This window comes from Carassius gibelio, chromosome B23, assembly GCF_023724105.1.
Source record: "Carassius gibelio isolate Cgi1373 ecotype wild population from Czech Republic chromosome B23, carGib1.2-hapl.c, whole genome shotgun sequence".
Lineage (NCBI taxonomy): Eukaryota > Metazoa > Chordata > Actinopteri > Cypriniformes > Cyprinidae > Carassius > Carassius gibelio.
This window is the reverse complement of record NC_068418.1, coordinates 29,641,291-29,651,998: the sequence shown is the minus strand read 5'-3', so window position 1 is coordinate 29,651,998 and position 10,708 is coordinate 29,641,291. Positions and strand designations below refer to the sequence as shown.

General features: G+C 49.0%; 5 non-coding genes across 5 annotated transcripts; all 5 read right to left on the bottom strand.

Annotated features, from left to right (window-relative positions):
• Nucleotides 1-101: 101 nt before the first annotated feature.
• On the bottom strand, nt 102-265 carry LOC128012406 (U1 spliceosomal RNA). The gene has a single exon (XR_008182929.1). It is a non-coding gene; the product is annotated as a U1 spliceosomal RNA (small nuclear RNA).
• Nucleotides 266-641: 376 nt separating this feature from the next.
• On the bottom strand, nt 642-838 carry LOC128012685 (U2 spliceosomal RNA). The gene has a single exon (XR_008183177.1). It is a non-coding gene; the product is annotated as a U2 spliceosomal RNA (small nuclear RNA).
• A 4,375-nt stretch (nt 839-5,213) lies between these two features.
• On the bottom strand, nt 5,214-5,377 carry LOC128012405 (U1 spliceosomal RNA). Its single transcript, XR_008182928.1, has one exon. It is a non-coding gene; the product is annotated as a U1 spliceosomal RNA (small nuclear RNA).
• Nucleotides 5,378-5,753: 376 nt separating this feature from the next.
• On the bottom strand, nt 5,754-5,950 carry LOC128012684 (U2 spliceosomal RNA). The gene has a single exon (XR_008183176.1). It is a non-coding gene; the product is annotated as a U2 spliceosomal RNA (small nuclear RNA).
• A 4,375-nt stretch (nt 5,951-10,325) lies between these two features.
• Nucleotides 10,326-10,489, bottom strand: LOC128012404 (U1 spliceosomal RNA). The gene has a single exon (XR_008182927.1). It is a non-coding gene; the product is annotated as a U1 spliceosomal RNA (small nuclear RNA).
• Nucleotides 10,490-10,708: the final 219 nt, after the last annotated feature.

Sequence of the window (10,708 nt, the reverse complement as noted above, 5' to 3'; positions counted from 1 at the left end):
GCGCACAACACGTATCTCGCATGTGACAGAACTCCCCATTCTGAAACGGAAATAAATAAAAAACTGTAAAAACCTCTTCTGCTTTGTTTCACCAACAATTTCAGGGGAGAGCGCGAACGCAGTCCCCCACTACCATAAATTATGCAGTCGAGATTCCCGCATTTGGGGAATTCGCAGGGGTCAGCATGGCCGGAGTGCAATGGACAAGCCTCGCCCTGGGTGAACCGCCTTCTTGATCATGGTGTCTCCCCTGCCAGGTAAGTATGAAGGCCCAGGCGGTCAGCCAGAGGTCTGATTTGCATCTCTACCATCCTCACCAACGGTTAGCCCTCTGCCCCCCCCCTCCAGGAAAGGAAGGACGGGTGCCTTCCGTTACTGGCCTGGAAACTGCCAAGCTCATGGGCCGGTGCTTCCCAACGCCAGTTTTAGATGACTCTCTTTAAACAAACACACCTGATTCGATGCATCACCTCGTCTGTGAAAGACTTCAAGACCTCAGGGGGGTGCATCGTTAGTGGAAGAGTCCAAGACCCCAGGAGGACACATCAGGAAAAAAGTTTGCAATAAACCACAGCATCTGCAATGGCAGCTCTCATTCCTCGTTCTGCTATTCGACACAATAAATGGCAATCCCCAAAAAGGGAAAGCACACCGTTCCTGGAGACACTGCAATACCAGGCCGATGCATGGAGTGGACGGAGCAAGCCCCGGCTCCAGCTCCGTGATCTAAAAATCCATTTAATATGTAGTCCCCGGATGGGGGACGTATCAGATATTAAACTGATAAGAACAGATTTTTTTTTTTTTTTTTTTTTTTTTTTTTTTTTTATTATACTTTCAACATTACATTCATTTTTCCACATTTAAATCATAATTATACCTCATTTCACATTCAGTAACATTTATCATAATACAGTTCAACTAAATCTTTCCACCTTTCCTTGGCTGCATGTTTCCCCCACCTTTGTACATCCCACTTAATCCTTCCCCTTAATTCAGCCTCCACTCCCTGTACTATCCCTTCTGCTGACCTCCTGCCCTTTCCTCTAATCCACTCTTGTCTTTCCTCCCATATCCCTTTCTTCACCAAACTCATTATTAACCAAAGCATAAACGCAACTTTCCCTTCCTCCCCCCCTTCTCCACAACAATATTCCTTGAGAAAAATACATAATCTAACCTTTTCTCCACCCCTCTGGAGTTTCTCCATGTTGCCATACATGCTTTAGGATTAACCCTCTGCCCTCCGTCCACCAAATCATGCCCTTGCAGGATCCCCTCCAACACCTGCAGACTACTATCCCCTTTATCCCCTAGCTGTATATTGAAATCCCCCCCCATTATAATTTGTTTATTGGTGGCACAAACTGTTAACAACATATCAAAAATGTCTTTCCTCTCCTCTGCTGTCTGAGGAGCATACACTGAAAGTAATCGGTATTCACCCCCTCTCCACTTCACATCTGCCCCAGCCACCCTCCCTTGAGAAACTGTAAAATGATTCTCAACCTCTATTCCCTGATCCCAAAACAATATCCCCACCCCTGAAGAAAAAAACCCTCCCACACTCCATAATGCACCTCCCCTACCCCACTCTTCGGTAAATTTCCTTGCATCTTCAGAGCCTTTTAAATGAACTTTTTGCAAAAAATAAATATTACACTTACAATTATGCAAAAAAGAAAACACAGCTCTCCGTTTCACAGCATCTCTTATACCCCTTACATTTATCGTCCCCACTGTCAGCTCCTCAGTAGACAGCCTTATTCGTTCTTTAATGTCCCTCCCATTTCTTGTCCTTCCAGGCTTGTGGCCTCACTCTCACTCACTCCTAAATCTGCCCACCTTACCGGTGTTGACTTGAGGCCATATGACTCCTCTTCCCGCTCTTCATTCCCCCTACCAACCATTTCCTCTGTCAGCTGGAATAAGGGCCTTGCATTGTCCATCTCAAGCCCATCTTGACTGTCAGTAGACGATGATTCCTCTGAAAAGCTCATCTTTAGAACAGTCTCAGGCTTCCTCTTCTTACTTGGTCTCCCCTTTCTCTTTTCAGTTTTCCTGACCAGTTGGCTTTCCCTTGCATTAGCTGAGTCACTTTTACTCTCCTCTTCCATCTCCTCTTCTACTCCGTCCGCGCACTGCATGGGGCTTTTGAACTGTTCCCCACTAAGTGCCTCCAAGAAAGCCGCCATCACATCTTCCACTTCCTCTGTTTCTTTGCCTCTTTCCATCCCAGCAGCTCCCATCTCCTCACCAGGCTCTATCATCCCCTTCTCCGTCACCTGTTGCTCGATGATCCTCTTTTGACTTTCCTCCCCCAACCGTCTGTCCTTCATGCCTTCCCCCCTCTCACTCCTTCTCTGTACTGCTTTCGGCCACCTTTGCAATCTCTCATCAAGTGGTCTAATGAACCACAGCTGTGACAAGACTTAGGAACAGTGCACTCTTTTGCAATGTGACCCAGCTGGGCACACTGCAAACACCTTTGCTCTTCACACCCGCCATCATTATGCCCATAACGTCTACACCTCCTACAAAAAGGAGGCTGTCTGGAGTAGAACAGATAGCCTTTGTCTGCCCCGATGTTAAACTGTGCAGGAGGATGCATCAACCCCTCCAACCCATTCTTCTCAGTTCTTAAAAGAACTTGGAATTGTCTTTTCCCAGTCCATAAACCCACACTGTCTCTCACATATCGCGCAGGTGTAAGAACTTCAGCAAATTTCGCAAGAAAAGCCACCAAGGCCTCATCTGTGACATATGGGTTATACATGTGCACTGTGATGACTCTAAAATTCGGCCTGTCCAAACTTATCACATTAAATCTTCCCACAAGGCCTACCTTGTCCATCCTTTCAAACTTCTCCAGCACTGCTTTGCACAGCTCTCCAGTATTCACAGTCACGTCGAAACACTTTTCTTGTCTGTTAGTCTGTAAACAGTACACGTCTTCCACTTTCAACTTCATTTTGTCCAGAAGAACAACCCTTGCAAAAACTTCTCTTTCCATCATATCCATCGCTGGATCCTTCAATTGGAAACGCAACGTGTTTCTCAGTCCCGCTCTTGGAACCGAGGGCGCAGATGTACCCGCCATATTTTCTTCTCCAAAGATCAAAAGCCCAACACTTGATCTTAGCCAAAAGGCCGAGAAGCGATGCTGCTAAGACGCAGCAGGGAGCAAGCCGGACACGGCGATGCCCATCTCGGCTTTGGTAAGTTTTGGGAGACCTAAAAACGCTGGGGGATGGTGGTAGCCTCCCCAGTCTACAACGTCACCGGGCCTCGTCCCGATCGGCCTGACGGAAAGTACGGCATGGCTCGTAACTCCCAAACGGTTGGTCGCAGAGCCACGTGCCTTATGTCATCGGAATCCTTGGCTCGAGCCGAACGAGACGCAGGTCTCAGATTGGCTCGTCGCTCTGACGAAATTTTCGGGTATTTTGGATTTTGTCGAAAACCTTCTTTTGCAACCTAGCGCCAGGTATTTGGCCCAGTCCCACCCAAATCAGCACAGAAAGCTTCTCTGGAGTCTGACTGTCAATAATCATCCAAAAAAAGAGGAAATTTCCATTCACCTTGGCGAGGGGACCTCAAAACGTGCTAAGGTGGCGTGTCCGAGGTGGCTCGAATGGCTATAACTCCGGGAAGGAGTGAGATCCCTTCACCCAAATCGGCACACCTGTGCAGGGGCTCAGTCCGAGGCCAGGTGAAAAGGGGCGCGGCGACAGGCCACTAGGTGGCGCCGTAAGCTGAAAAATAGGGAAAATGTACTGTAAAAAGACAATCAAACAAAGATGAAAACACCCGAAACACTGCGGGATGGTAGTACCCTCCCCTGTCTGCAACGTCACCGGGCCTTGTCCCGATCGGCCTGACGGTGGAACTGCAGCGACGGAAAGTACGGCATCGCTCGTAACTCCCAAACGGTTGGTCGCAGAGCCACGTGCCTTATGTCATCGGAATCCTTGGCTCGAGCCGAACGAGACGCAGGTCTCAGATTGGCTCGTCGCTCTGACGAAATTTTCGGGTATTTTGGATTTTGTCGAAAACCTTCTTTTGCAACCTAGCGCCAGGTATTTGGCCCAGTCCCACCCAAATCAGCACAGAAAGCTTCTCTGGAGTCTGACTGTCAATAATCATCCAAAAAAAGAGGAAATTTCCATTCACCTTGGCGAGGGGACCTCAAAACGTGCTAAGGTGGCGTGTCCGAGGTGGCTCGAATGGCTATAACTCCGGGAAGGAGTGAGATCCCTTCACCCAAATCGGCACACCTGTGCAGGGGCTCAGTCCGAGGCCAGGTGAAAAGGGGCGCGGCGACAGGCCACTAGGTGGCGCCGTAAGCTGAAAAATAGGGAAAATGTACTGTAAAAAGACAATCAAACAAAGATGAAAACACCCGAAACACTGCGGGATGGTAGTACCCTCCCCTGTCTGCAACGTCACCGGGCCTTGTCCCGATCGGCCTGACGGTGGAACTGCAGCGACGGAAAGTACGGCATCGCTCGTAACTCCCAAACGGTTGGTCGCAGAGCCACGTGCCTTATGTCATCGGAATCCTTGGCTCGAGCCGAACGAGACGCAGGTCTCAGATTGGCTCGTCGCTCTGACGAAATTTTCGGGTATTTTGGATTTTGTCGAAAACCTTCTTTTGCAACCTAGCGCCAGGTATTTGGCCCAGTCCCACCCAAATCAGCACAGAAAGCTTCTCTGGAGTCTGACTGTCAATAATCATCCAAAAAAAGAGGAAATTTCCATTCACCTTGGCGAGGGGACCTCAAAACGTGCTAAGGTGGCGTGTCCGAGGTGGCTCGAATGGCTATAACTCCGGGAAGGAGTGAGATCCCTTCACCCAAATCGGCACACCTGTGCAGGGGCTCAGTCCGAGGCCAGGTGAAAAAGGGCGCGGCGACAGGCCACTAGGTGGCGCTGTAAGCGACAACAAAATTAATACGAATCGAAAAAAAGGACAAACAAACAACATGGAGACAGATACAGCTAGGCTGCAGTCAGTCCAATCTACTTTCAAAGTAAGGTCTGCGCTATGTTCGAACTAAACTACCCACCAGGGTCTGATTTTTCAAGAGCGTAAGTGACTTTGTATCACAGGCGCACAACACGTATCTCGCATGTGACAGAACTCCCCATTCTGAAACGGAAATAAATAAAAAACTGTAAAAACCTCTTCTGCTTTGTTTCACCAACAATTTCAGGGGAGAGCGCGAACGCAGTCCCCCACTACCATAAATTATGCAGTCGAGATTCCCGCATTTGGGGAATTCGCAGGGGTCAGCATGGCCGGAGTGCAATGGACAAGCCTCGCCCTGGGTGAACCGCCTTCTTGATCATGGTGTCTCCCCTGCCAGGTAAGTATGAAGGCCCAGGCGGTCAGCCAGAGGTCTGATTTGCATCTCTACCATCCTCACCAACGGTTAGCCCTCTGCCCCCCCCCTCCAGGAAAGGAAGGACGGGTGCCTTCCGTTACTGGCCTGGAAACTGCCAAGCTCATGGGCCGGTGCTTCCCAACGCCAGTTTTAGATGACTCTCTTTAAACAAACACACCTGATTCGATGCATCACCTCGTCTGTGAAAGACTTCAAGACCTCAGGGGGGTGCATCGTTAGTGGAAGAGTCCAAGACCCCAGGAGGACACATCAGGAAAAAAGTTTGCAATAAACCACAGCATCTGCAATGGCAGCTCTCATTCCTCGTTCTGCTATTCGACACAATAAATGGCAATCCCCAAAAAGGGAAAGCACACCGTTCCTGGAGACACTGCAATACCAGGCCGATGCATGGAGTGGACGGAGCAAGCCCCGGCTCCAGCTCCGTGATCTAAAAATCCATTTAATATGTAGTCCCCGGATGGGGGACGTATCAGATATTAAACTGATAAGAACAGATTTTTTTTTTTTTTTTTTTTTTTTTTTTTTTTTTATTATACTTTCAACATTACATTCATTTTTCCACATTTAAATCATAATTATACCTCATTTCACATTCAGTAACATTTATCATAATACAGTTCAACTAAATCTTTCCACCTTTCCTTGGCTGCATGTTTCCCCCACCTTTGTACATCCCACTTAATCCTTCCCCTTAATTCAGCCTCCACTCCCTGTACTATCCCTTCTGCTGACCTCCTGCCCTTTCCTCTAATCCACTCTTGTCTTTCCTCCCATATCCCTTTCTTCACCAAACTCATTATTAACCAAAGCATAAACGCAACTTTCCCTTCCTCCCCCCCTTCTCCACAACAATATTCCTTGAGAAAAATACATAATCTAACCTTTTCTCCACCCCTCTGGAGTTTCTCCATGTTGCCATACATGCTTTAGGATTAACCCTCTGCCCTCCGTCCACCAAATCATGCCCTTGCAGGATCCCCTCCAACACCTGCAGACTACTATCCCCTTTATCCCCTAGCTGTATATTGAAATCCCCCCCCATTATAATTTGTTTATTGGTGGCACAAACTGTTAACAACATATCAAAAATGTCTTTCCTCTCCTCTGCTGTCTGAGGAGCATACACTGAAAGTAATCGGTATTCACCCCCTCTCCACTTCACATCTGCCCCAGCCACCCTCCCTTGAGAAACTGTAAAATGATTCTCAACCTCTATTCCCTGATCCCAAAACAATATCCCCACCCCTGAAGAAAAAAACCCTCCCACACTCCATAATGCACCTCCCCTACCCCACTCTTCGGTAAATTTCCTTGCATCTTCAGAGCCTTTTAAATGAACTTTTTGCAAAAAATAAATATTACACTTACAATTATGCAAAAAAGAAAACACAGCTCTCCGTTTCACAGCATCTCTTATACCCCTTACATTTATCGTCCCCACTGTCAGCTCCTCAGTAGACAGCCTTATTCGTTCTTTAATGTCCCTCCCATTTCTTGTCCTTCCAGGCTTGTGGCCTCACTCTCACTCACTCCTAAATCTGCCCACCTTACCGGTGTTGACTTGAGGCCATATGACTCCTCTTCCCGCTCTTCATTCCCCCTACCAACCATTTCCTCTGTCAGCTGGAATAAGGGCCTTGCATTGTCCATCTCAAGCCCATCTTGACTGTCAGTAGACGATGATTCCTCTGAAAAGCTCATCTTTAGAACAGTCTCAGGCTTCCTCTTCTTACTTGGTCTCCCCTTTCTCTTTTCAGTTTTCCTGACCAGTTGGCTTTCCCTTGCATTAGCTGAGTCACTTTTACTCTCCTCTTCCATCTCCTCTTCTACTCCGTCCGCGCACTGCATGGGGCTTTTGAACTGTTCCCCACTAAGTGCCTCCAAGAAAGCCGCCATCACATCTTCCACTTCCTCTGTTTCTTTGCCTCTTTCCATCCCAGCAGCTCCCATCTCCTCACCAGGCTCTATCATCCCCTTCTCCGTCACCTGTTGCTCGATGATCCTCTTTTGACTTTCCTCCCCCAACCGTCTGTCCTTCATGCCTTCCCCCCTCTCACTCCTTCTCTGTACTGCTTTCGGCCACCTTTGCAATCTCTCATCAAGTGGTCTAATGAACCACAGCTGTGACAAGACTTAGGAACAGTGCACTCTTTTGCAATGTGACCCAGCTGGGCACACTGCAAACACCTTTGCTCTTCACACCCGCCATCATTATGCCCATAACGTCTACACCTCCTACAAAAAGGAGGCTGTCTGGAGTAGAACAGATAGCCTTTGTCTGCCCCGATGTTAAACTGTGCAGGAGGATGCATCAACCCCTCCAACCCATTCTTCTCAGTTCTTAAAAGAACTTGGAATTGTCTTTTCCCAGTCCATAAACCCACACTGTCTCTCACATATCGCGCAGGTGTAAGAACTTCAGCAAATTTCGCAAGAAAAGCCACCAAGGCCTCATCTGTGACATATGGGTTATACATGTGCACTGTGATGACTCTAAAATTCGGCCTGTCCAAACTTATCACATTAAATCTTCCCACAAGGCCTACCTTGTCCATCCTTTCAAACTTCTCCAGCACTGCTTTGCACAGCTCTCCAGTATTCACAGTCACGTCGAAACACTTTTCTTGTCTGTTAGTCTGTAAACAGTACACGTCTTCCACTTTCAACTTCATTTTGTCCAGAAGAACAACCCTTGCAAAAACTTCTCTTTCCATCATATCCATCGCTGGATCCTTCAATTGGAAACGCAACGTGTTTCTCAGTCCCGCTCTTGGAACCGAGGGCGCAGATGTACCCGCCATATTTTCTTCTCCAAAGATCAAAAGCCCAACACTTGATCTTAGCCAAAAGGCCGAGAAGCGATGCTGCTAAGACGCAGCAGGGAGCAAGCCGGACACGGCGATGCCCATCTCGGCTTTGGTAAGTTTTGGGAGACCTAAAAACGCTGGGGGATGGTGGTAGCCTCCCCAGTCTACAACGTCACCGGGCCTCGTCCCGATCGGCCTGACGGAAAGTACGGCATGGCTCGTAACTCCCAAACGGTTGGTCGCAGAGCCACGTGCCTTATGTCATCGGAATCCTTGGCTCGAGCCGAACGAGACGCAGGTCTCAGATTGGCTCGTCGCTCTGACGAAATTTTCGGGTATTTTGGATTTTGTCGAAAACCTTCTTTTGCAACCTAGCGCCAGGTATTTGGCCCAGTCCCACCCAAATCAGCACAGAAAGCTTCTCTGGAGTCTGACTGTCAATAATCATCCAAAAAAAGAGGAAATTTCCATTCACCTTGGCGAGGGGACCTCAAAACGTGCTAAGGTGGCGTGTCCGAGGTGGCTCGAATGGCTATAACTCCGGGAAGGAGTGAGATCCCTTCACCCAAATCGGCACACCTGTGCAGGGGCTCAGTCCGAGGCCAGGTGAAAAGGGGCGCGGCGACAGGCCACTAGGTGGCGCCGTAAGCTGAAAAATAGGGAAAATGTACTGTAAAAAGACAATCAAACAAAGATGAAAACACCCGAAACACTGCGGGATGGTAGTACCCTCCCCTGTCTGCAACGTCACCGGGCCTTGTCCCGATCGGCCTGACGGTGGAACTGCAGCGACGGAAAGTACGGCATCGCTCGTAACTCCCAAACGGTTGGTCGCAGAGCCACGTGCCTTATGTCATCGGAATCCTTGGCTCGAGCCGAACGAGACGCAGGTCTCAGATTGGCTCGTCGCTCTGACGAAATTTTCGGGTATTTTGGATTTTGTCGAAAACCTTCTTTTGCAACCTAGCGCCAGGTATTTGGCCCAGTCCCACCCAAATCAGCACAGAAAGCTTCTCTGGAGTCTGACTGTCAATAATCATCCAAAAAAAGAGGAAATTTCCATTCACCTTGGCGAGGGGACCTCAAAACGTGCTAAGGTGGCGTGTCCGAGGTGGCTCGAATGGCTATAACTCCGGGAAGGAGTGAGATCCCTTCACCCAAATCGGCACACCTGTGCAGGGGCTCAGTCCGAGGCCAGGTGAAAAGGGGCGCGGCGACAGGCCACTAGGTGGCGCCGTAAGCTGAAAAATAGGGAAAATGTACTGTAAAAAGACAATCAAACAAAGATGAAAACACCCGAAACACTGCGGGATGGTAGTACCCTCCCCTGTCTGCAACGTCACCGGGCCTTGTCCCGATCGGCCTGACGGTGGAACTGCAGCGACGGAAAGTACGGCATCGCTCGTAACTCCCAAACGGTTGGTCGCAGAGCCACGTGCCTTATGTCATCGGAATCCTTGGCTCGAGCCGAACGAGACGCAGGTCTCAGATTGGCTCGTCGCTCTGACGAAATTTTCGGGTATTTTGGATTTTGTCGAAAACCTTCTTTTGCAACCTAGCGCCAGGTATTTGGCCCAGTCCCACCCAAATCAGCACAGAAAGCTTCTCTGGAGTCTGACTGTCAATAATCATCCAAAAAAAGAGGAAATTTCCATTCACCTTGGCGAGGGGACCTCAAAACGTGCTAAGGTGGCGTGTCCGAGGTGGCTCGAATGGCTATAACTCCGGGAAGGAGTGAGATCCCTTCACCCAAATCGGCACACCTGTGCAGGGGCTCAGTCCGAGGCCAGGTGAAAAAGGGCGCGGCGACAGGCCACTAGGTGGCGCTGTAAGCGACAACAAAATTAATACGAATCGAAAAAAAGGACAAACAAACAACATGGAGACAGATACAGCTAGGCTGCAGTCAGTCCAATCTACTTTCAAAGTAAGGTCTGCGCTATGTTCGAACTAAACTACCCACCAGGGTCTGATTTTTCAAGAGCGTAAGTGACTTTGTATCACAGGCGCACAACACGTATCTCGCATGTGACAGAACTCCCCATTCTGAAACGGAAATAAATAAAAAACTGTAAAAACCTCTTCTGCTTTGTTTCACCAACAATTTCAGGGGAGAGCGCGAACGCAGTCCCCCACTACCATAAATTATGCAGTCGAGATTCCCGCATTTGGGGAATTCGCAGGGGTCAGCATGGCCGGAGTGCAATGGACAAGCCTCGCCCTGGGTGAACCGCCTTCTTGATCATGGTGTCTCCCCTGCCAGGTAAGTATGAAGGCCCAGGCGGTCAGCCAGAGGTCTGATTTGCATCTCTACCATCCTCACCAACGGTTAGCCCTCTGCCCCCCCCCTCCAGGAAAGGAAGGACGGGTGCCTTCCGTTACTGGCCTGGAAACTGCCAAGCTCATGGGCCGGTGCTTCCCAACGCCAGTTTTAGATGACTCTCTTTAAACAAACACACCTGATTCGATGCATCACCTCGTCTGTGAAAG